Source organism: Nansenia antarctica (genome assembly GCF_963989245.1).
Source record: "Nansenia antarctica genome assembly, chromosome: 4".
Lineage (NCBI taxonomy): Eukaryota > Metazoa > Chordata > Actinopteri > Argentiniformes > Microstomatidae > Nansenia > Nansenia antarctica.
This window is the reverse complement of record NC_137689.1, coordinates 6690664-6700588: the sequence shown is the minus strand read 5'-3', so window position 1 is coordinate 6700588 and position 9925 is coordinate 6690664.

The following is a 9925-nucleotide window of genomic DNA, read 5'->3' as shown; positions in this document are numbered from 1 at the left end:
TAAAAAACTCCCCCCAGGGGCCTACCTCCATATAACAATAACAGCAATCAGAACACACCTCTGAGATTTACACGCGGTCGTCCTTGTTAAACATCATGGATTTTCTACTTTCACTAAGTAGGCTGCTGTTATAGTGAGATCTGTTATGTTCATACCTGTGGGATGTGAGTTAGACAGTTGGGGAAGTGGGATTGAGGCCTGTTGATATACATACAACATCTCTAGTTAGTGTCGGGCGGTTGGTGTGTTCACCAGTTAGGTTTAGATCTCTTTAGCTGAGGGTTCTTAAAACGTTTACATTTCCCTTAAACAGTGAACGTGATGTACATCAAATGTCTTGATTTACTTTGATGAGATAGCCCCTAAGACATCATCCGGGGTTTGGAATATCGTTAGCCTCATAGCATAATTGAAAAAAGTCATGCTTCACTTGTGGTCAGCCGAGCCATCTTTGTATGTAGTGTCAAACATGTCAAAGAGATGACTTGGGCAGATAGTGGTTTTGGAATGTAACAAGCATTCTGATAGGCTGATGGCATAGTAGGCAATAATGCACAGCGAATCAGCAGTGTGTTAGGAGAGCAGAGTTAGGCAGATATCTCAATTTGGCCAAAGTATTACATAGGCAATTATGCTATGAGGCTAACGATATGTGACGGTAAAGTTCAATGAGGTTTTGAGTAGCTACAGTAGGTCTGCCAGAGTCATCATGACCATCAGGATGTTACCTTCTCCCCCCACCAGGGGGCCCTAGACCTGGCTCCCACCGCTGCAGTTTGGATCCAATTGTCGTATTTTTTTTTGTTAGTTCTTGTTTTTATGTTGTTTGTAATGTTTTTCCAAGCATATTTATCACTGTAAATCATACTGGAAAAATAAAACAAAAACATTTGGTCGATCAAAGCAAGAATATTTAATATGTTTAGGTTTGAAAATGGAGTTATTATTTATGTTCTGAAGGCTGTTTTATATGAAACTTTGTTCAAAACAAAAGGAACAGAAGAAGAATAGAGTGTAAAGAGAGTGTGTGCAGGAGTGGTGAGCCTGGAGTCACCACAGATATCATCATTTAACTATTCTCTTTATTCTCTTTGAGAGTTTTAAACACCCCTACCACACATCTAAACGTTTATATCTCTACAAAACACTAATGATTGTTTTTTTGGGGGGGCGGAAAGTGCATCTTCATTAACTATGTATAAAATGTCATGATGAAATAATTAGGCAATGCCTTTTATGTAGCCCATGCCTGAGTTAATGTGCACCACAGGGAGCTCATAATTTTGGTATAAAGTCATATAAGATTAAAAAAACTACAACTTCGGCCTGTCCAAACTAACCAGAAATTGTATGCAGATTATTACTGGAACGATGAAAGGGCATAGACTCTAGAATGTAGCACTGATTTAATTAATTCACACAAACAAATCTCCCTAATCAAACCCACAACCCCAATCAAACAACGACACAAAAATCTCTGTGAGAAAAACATATTTTCTGCAGATCTTGAATACATTTTTTCTCTCTCTCTCACAGTGCAGCCTGCTCCTCCTCCTCTCCCTCCCTCCTCCTCCTCCTCCTCCTTTCCCTCCTCCTCCTCTCCCTCCTCCTCCTCCTCCTCCTCCTCCTCTCCCTCCTCTCCCTCCTCTCCCTCCTCCTCCTCCTCCCCCCCTCCTCCTCTCTCTCCTCCTCCTCCTCCTCCTCCGCCTCCTCCTCCTCTCCCTCCTCCTCCTCCTTGTTCCCTGTCAGCTGGTTCATTTCCTCTAGCGAGGGGCTGAAGCCGGGGCTCACACACACACACACACACACACACACACACACACACAGGAAATGGGCCCTGCTCCTCCGCTAGCCCTCTCACACCACTCAGCCGCCGGTGTGATTGGACTTCTCACTCTCGGCTGCTCCACATTATTTGCCATTATCACGCCGTGGGTCCGCGTGCGGGGTGACGCCGGCCGTGGTGATGGAGGGGGTTGCCGTGGTGATGGAGGGGGTTGGCGGGGAAGGACCTCTGCTGCAATAACGTATTATTAGCTTTTTCACAGCTCCCCTGGGCTGGATTTACACTGGATATCCACAGACCTCCGAGGGCAGACCCACTGTCACAACAGCAGGATCCCACACCGGAGCAATGTCTGGATGGACACGCATGCATACACGCACACACACACATACACACACACACACACACACACGTACGCACGCACACACACATACACACATATACACACACACACACACACACATGTACGCACGCACACACACATACATGCAAGCACACATACACGCACACACACACACACACAGCATGCACACACACACACACACACACACATTCTAGGCTTTATTCTCAGACTTTTCTTTTTTATTGAAAGGCCTCCATCAAATGATCCCGTGCAGTGCTGATGTGCTTGTGAGGTATTGTTGTATTGTACTGAATCTGCCGGCGGCTTGTTGTTGATGTGGGACGTATGCAGATGATCCCTTACGGTGATGTACGGGTCACTGCCTGGTTGGTTCCAGACCCAACCATAGCTGTGTTTGTCCAGGCCTAAGTATAGGCTCTCTCTCTGTGGTGACGTGTTGATGTAAGCTGGAGACCAGTGACCGCTGCATTCCACTGCTGGCAGAGAAGCAGCTTGTGATGGACTCCTCACAGGACGGTGACCGTGAAGTACTCGGTGTCCAGGGAAGCGTAAGTCACACTCTCTGGAGCGGAGGAGATGCAGGAGTGTAGCGCAGTGACGTCGTGAGGCCTTGGTGTCGGGCGGCGCAAAATCGATGGCGATGCCATAGATGCCAACAAGATGACTTTCTGTTTTAACTTTTAGTTTTTCCAGGATCCGGAGATCCGGGACTATTCAGGGCTAAAGAAAAGAAAGTAAAAAAAAGTTGTAATCTACCACATCGCCATCGATTTAGCGCAAGCCCCGACTCCTCAACCAAAAACTCGGGTAAAAGCGAGACAGCCACATAAGACAAAGGGTGTGTTCGTAAATAGCGGATCGATCATGCCTAACAGACAGACAGACAGGGTACCTGGCCATCGGGGATGATGGACACAGACAGACAGACAGACAGACAGACAGACAGACCTGGGCAAACGGTAGCGGTCAGCAAGGTTGCAGACATCAAACGCCATTTCGAAGCAAAACACAGCAGCTTCAATGAAATTCACTGAAAATCTGAGACCAGAAAGCAGAAAATAGCTAGCTTGAACTCTGCCGATGAGCCCTCTGTTAAAGTTATTCGTAAAATGTAACCGCAGCATCTGGACGTGCGGGCGACAGCGATGTGGGGTCCTCAAACCGAACAGCGACCTCAACCAAGGTTTCAGCACTTAATAACAAAACTCAATGCATTCTGGTAGAAACAGGAAGGCACAATTAATCAGAGCAGTCATACGTCACCTCCCTGTCATCAGAACGACCACGGCCCCTTTTGGGGGAAACTGAGGTCAGAAAACGGCTAGTGCCTTATTGGAAAAGCTAGTGTCACCATGGTAACCATGCCTAAAAGCTGCGGCGTAGTGTTTTGCATGTCAAATATTTGCATGTCCCGTTTGACACTAGAACAGCCGTGCCAGTTCTATAAGAGCCGCCTCAGGGGTCAAATGACCATCGTCTTTACAATGGAAAGCTGCTATTTACACACAACGACCACTAGTTGGTGCTTCTTGTAAATGATCCTGCCTCCTACACAGAAAAACTGCCAAATAGCTTCATACTAGCTTATCCTGATGTGATTTTGAAAATGTAAGGATACTGGGTGGTAGAACGCATATATCTAGGAAAAGTTATGAAAGTTATGAAAGTTATGAATTGATCGAGTGCAAAGATATAAAAAAATATATACTCACAGCACAGGGTCAAATGGCCCCTCATGGCTGTTCTAGTGTTAAAACTAGAGACAGTATAAACTCAGGGGAATAGGAACATGTGGAATAGTTGTGACAAAGAATTGAAAATGTGTAACAAATTGATCCTATTGTTCTATCTTGTATTTCCCCCCAAAATAAATAAAAATAAAAAGTAAAAAATAAATCTGCTCTCTCAGACGGTAGCCAGCTCATAGATCCGACTCGTTCACCACCGACACATTTAACGTACATGTGGTTTAATGTACGTGTGGTTTAATGTACGTGTGGTTTAATGTACGTGTGGTTTAATGTACGTGTGGTTTAACGTACATGTTTCACATGGCTCAGTTACATAACTGTATAACTTCCTCTGTTCATCAACACATTCTCTCCTCCTGTCGTCGTGGTACGCACTGTAAACTGTTCTACAATAAAAATATAATAGAGCAATTACCCTCTTTAAACACACACTATAACCTTCCGTCCCTTGCACAACAACACATCACATCACAGTGGATGGAAATTCCATAAGAGATGGGACAGGAGACACATTTCTCTCAGGCCGTGTGACGCCTCTGCCTCTTGTCCTTGGTGATGTTAGCAGCGTCCCCAGTGACTGCTGTCGCCCGGCGCCGGCCCTGTTTAAGAAACAATCAGAACTTCCTTAAGGGACAATAACAGCAGCCCTGCTCAATTAGGCTGACATTTTGCTGACATGCAGATTGCCTCTCCTCAATCTTTTTATGTAAAACACTGATATGCCAGTCACCTATGGATGGATGAACTTTGGAAGAATCGATGATTATTGATGAATCATAGATCATGCAAGTCAACAAGACTGACATTAGAATGAATTCATTGCATGGGGGAAAGTCAACATTAAATTGCAATCATAATCAGACAAAGTGAGTTATGTATAATCGATAGCACAATTATGATAATAGAGTTTGTCTTTGTAATGCAGCAAATATGCCCATTCAAACAGACTACAGAGCGTGTGTGTGTGTGTGTCTGTGTCTGTGTGTGTCTCTGTGTGTGTGTGTGTGTGTGTCTCTGTGTGTGTGTGTGTCAGTGTCAGTCTGTGTGTGTGTGTGCGTGTGTGTGTGTGTGTCTGACTGTGTGAGTGTGTGTGTGTGTGTGTGTGTATGTGTGTGTGTGTGAGAGAGAGAGAGAGAGAGAGAGAGAGAGAGAGACAGAGACAGAGAGACAGAGAGAGAGAGAGAGAGAGAGAGACAGAGAGACAGACAGAGAGAGAGAGAGAGAGACAGAGAGAGAGAGAGAGACACAGAGAGAGAGAGACAGAGAGAGAGAGAGAGAGACAGAGAGAGAGAGAGAGAGAGACAGAGAGAGAGAGAGAGAGAGAGAGAGAGAGAGAGAGACAGAGAGACAGAGAGACAGAGAGAGAGAGAGAGGGTTTAGTTTGGCATCTTTACATTCATTTATCACACAACCCACAGCTACCCAGTGTACACAGACTCAGACGCCATATGCATTACTATGACTGATAGGTCGATCAACATGGAATAAGAGTGAATCACTCTTGCAGAAATGTCTCATAGCATACAATAGCTCAGTGACAGACTACCATAGACCGATGTAAGCCAGCCTTTTAAACTACAGGGCATTCCAGAGAGCTGACAGCTAGCTAGGCAGAGAAAGACACATTTGTCCCCTCATAGTCAGAGACAGTAATCACCCCAGATGTAGAGGCCGAACTCAAACTGATCTGGATCACTGTAAACACTCATGAAACACATGAGGACGCACACACACATACACACACCCACGCATACACACACACACACACCTCTATGTGTATGAAAGACAAAAACATGACACAAAAGCATCATCACATTTGAATGCTGTCCCCCTATTTTGTACTGAAACATTTGTCACACGGTCTGATCATTTGGTCTGCATGTCGGCAACTAATCAAAATGTTCCGACTTTTTCTGTATTTTGAAACATGGAACTACATGTCAACGTTGTTGAGAATCACAACACAAACTCGCTAGTCAAGCCAAAATACTGCAACAACGCAATGGATTGGGTGAGTAATCCCCACTGCTACCTAGTTAACTAGAACACTACTTTACATTGTTAGCAGGCTCACAAAACAAGCTGTGTTAGTTGACTAGCGAGCGTGTCGTTGATTTTCAACAACGTGGAAATGTATTCACATTGTTCAAAAGAAAAGTCCGATCATTACATCAGATCCCGACATGAGGACCAGATGATCAGACTGTGTCACATATTGGAAGGTAGGTAAGGGTGTTGTTGTGTGGAGGGGAGCGCAACAGCAGTGAAACCTGAGGAGACGATGACATTTGATTCTGTCCTTTGGTGAACTCTGAGATATTGTCTGGCTTCAAGTCTTTTTGAGCTGAGGAACACTGTAGAACTCTGTTTGATTCTCCTCTATAATGGCACCAGTCAGAATCAATAACAACAATAATTAGAGAAAAATACTTTTGGGGGGCCCAGAATGGCTTTTTTTCTTTTTCTGTGTGTAATTATTGGGAGGACATTGCAATCCATTACAATCCCAAATAGATGATTACAGAGCAGGGACTCAACCAAGCATAGTTCTATGAGCAGAGCACAGGTGTGGAATCATCCTCATGTTTAGTCTAAAACTCCTAACTGCAGCCTAGTATGCTTCCTTCCCAAACACTATCACATTTGTTATCGAGTGCCACTTCTGTGGAACAACCTGCTTGCCCTTGTTAGGGAGTCAGTTTCCACTGACAGTTATCACTTTTAACATTAACCTCAAGATCCTTTAGCCCTTAGCAACCCCCCACACTGCCTTTCCCTGTGTCGATATTACTGTGTCCCCTTACGTTATGCTTGTGTACCCATATGCTTTTATTTATGTTACAAGTTTTATTAATAATTTACCAGACACTTTTAATCCAAATCGATTTACAATTAGAGATCACAGGGACATTCACCCTGGAGTAACTGAGGGCTAAGTGCCTTACTCAAGGGCGGTGGTGTTCCCAGGTGGGATTTGAACTCATGACCTTCCGATCACCAGTCCAACCCACTACCCAGTAGACCACCACTATACCTTTTTACTACCCTACCACTACCCCTTGTTTAATGTGTGTGTTGACACCTTGGTGAAAATGCCACTTAAAACTATAGTCCCCTCCCCCTTTAGCACCTCAAGGGGTGACAGAGGATGTGTGGTTCAGTGCGTGTCAGCACAGCACTCTGATTGTAATGTGTAGCATGTTAGTGGTAGACATAGACACAGCACCATGCCAGCTCTCACCCACCCCTTGTATAAGGAGCCCATTCACACACCAATGGAGACAAGCTACTATGCAAGGCGCCGGCCCGCTCATTGGGAGCAATTTGGGGGTTAAGTTTAGCATGTCGATGTTCTATCACCACGGACAATTCCACATGTGGCCAGCCGGGGCTCGAACCGCAGATCTGCCAACCTTACGATTATAAGACACCGGCTCTACCTCCTGCGCCACAGCCGCCTCTCTCCTGAGTTGTGTAGTCTACTGTAGGTGGCCCAGGCTGGTCGAGGCTGGGAACCCCATCATCATCCTCATCGCCATCGCTATGCCTCAAATACGATGTAAACCCTCAAATTTAACACACGGCTAATTGTGCATATTAAAAAGATTATGCGAGTGTGTGGTATGGTAAAGCTTTTGACATTTCCCCCCCCACATATTTAAACTATAATTAGAGCAGGAAGTCCAAACGCTCCAACAGATCTGCTCTTGGAGACGTGATAACAGAGGAGACATCTGTGACACGGTCTGGTGAAAACACGGTCTGCGTGTCGGCAATACTCAAGTCGCGCAAATGACCAGAAAGCTTTCTGTCTTTTTGCATATTACCAAAGTTTAAGTGTTGAAGTGCCCACTCGATATAACAAACAACAGTTTTAGGATCACTAAATATTTATAATTTGTGAATTGGATTCACTGTCTCGTCTGCCGTAAGCTACTGAGCAAAACATACGTGTTCTAAAGCCAGTCCTGTGTGATCATCTATTCATGTGTAGTTATGTGTTTTTAGCATGTCGATGTTCTATCAGCATTTTGTGATGTGCTAAACATGCAGTTAGATGTTCGTAGCGATGTTCCTTTTTAGCTGCTAGCTACTAGCGGTTGTTTTGCGTGTGTTTTGATTCAGTGTGATGTTTGTGCTGGAGATTTTTGGTTTGAGGTGTACCAACATTCAAATAAGCATATCTTCTTCAACTGTTTTCAGATTTCAGGTGCTCATACGCTTCGGCTCCCACCTCCTCTCACGGATGCATTGACGAGCATAGCCGGCGAGCATAGCCGGTCAGCATAGCTGCATTCTAAAGCAGTTCACCCGGGTTCGATTCCCGGCCAATGGAAGTTAGTTTCCCTTTTCCCGAGGGGGCCAAGGCCTGCGGTTCCGAAGGTGCTGGACCGACAACGCAGCCTCATTGAAAGGGTCGGTTCCAAAGGTTTTTTAAGTTGGCACCAGGCAGGGCTAGGTGCTTACCACGGCTCTGAGCCTGTACAGGGGGGGGGGGGGGTTCGGACCAAGTCGACTGAAATAAAGAGAACTCATTACATCTAAGGCCCCCTTCGCATGAGTCGTTATGAGAGTATGCACTTTGAAGGAAGTCACACCCTCCTAGCCCTACGAACAGTAAAACAGCTCAAATGTCTCCTGGCTAACTTGTAGTACATTCTTGGAAGTGTTTTTAATTTTTTTCCGCCTTTCAAAGTTTGCCTTTTTTGGGGGGATCTAGATAAAATGTGAAATGTGCAATGCTACTATAGTTTATGGATGTTCAATTAATGGGCGTTTGCTCTCTGTGTGGATTATTTGGCTTTAGAAGAAGTGAAGCTTGGAGGCGGGTTGGCTTTCTTCTCCCCTGCCCTGTGCAGCTGTGTGTTGGCACGGCAGCTCCGTGCACCGCCATTAGAGCTCAGTTTGATCCCTCGCCTAAAAATCGCTCCACTCAAAAGAGAGATTTAAGACCACTTTCATCATAAAAGGCAACTTATAAGGTGAGAAGAATATAGTATATACCTGCATTGAAGGTTTGCCTTCTGGTGTGAGCATGCTGCTGTAAACTGGGCCAATTTGCAGGATGCTATACACACACTCTCTCACACACACACATATGCACACACACACACACACACACACACACACGCACACACACACACGTATGCACGTGTGCACGCACACGCACACACACACGCACACGCACACACACACACACACACGCATGCACACAAACTCTCACACGCATGCGCACACACACACACACGCGCACACACGCATGCACACACACACGCACGCACGCACGCGCACATACGCACACACACACACACACACCTCAAGAAAAAATAGATACATCAGCTCCAAAAAAAACGTGTTTGTTGTCTCGTTTACCCTGGCTTTCATGTTGTTGTTCAAGTTAGAGAGTAAAAAGAATCATCCTAACATGCTTCTCCTCTCCTGATCACCGCAGACTTCCTTCGCAAGAAAAAAAAAAAAGCATCATACTTTTGGTCTTTGGTCTAATAAACCGCTCCACAGTGAACGGGTTCTTTGTCATCTTCATTCGGGCCTTGTTAGAAGCCCGTCTCCACCACGGGGCCGGGCGTGGGAGCGCCTCGGGCCAGACGTTGTAATTGGTGCTAGTGAAAAGCGGCCAATGAAAACCTGGTCGGCCCGGGTGCAAATAGCATCGGCGTGTTGGCCTCCCTCACCAAGGCGTAGGAATGACAGAACCAGGCGGGTAAAGCCATTATCCTGAGTAGGCCTCATTATGGTGAGGCCGTTAAGGACTGTCCAGTGTACACACCCTCATCCTCCTCTCCTCTCCTCTCCTCCTCCCCTACCCTCCTCTCCTCTCCTCCCCTATCCTCCTCTCCTCTCCTCCCGTCTCTCCTCACACCCCGATCCTCCTCTCCTCTCCTTCACCCTATCCCCTCATCCTCCTCTCCTCTCCTCCCCTATCCTCTCTCCTCACACCCTGATCCTCCACCCCTCTCTCCTCTCCTCACACTGTCCACCTGCTCACCTTTCATCCCCCTCTCC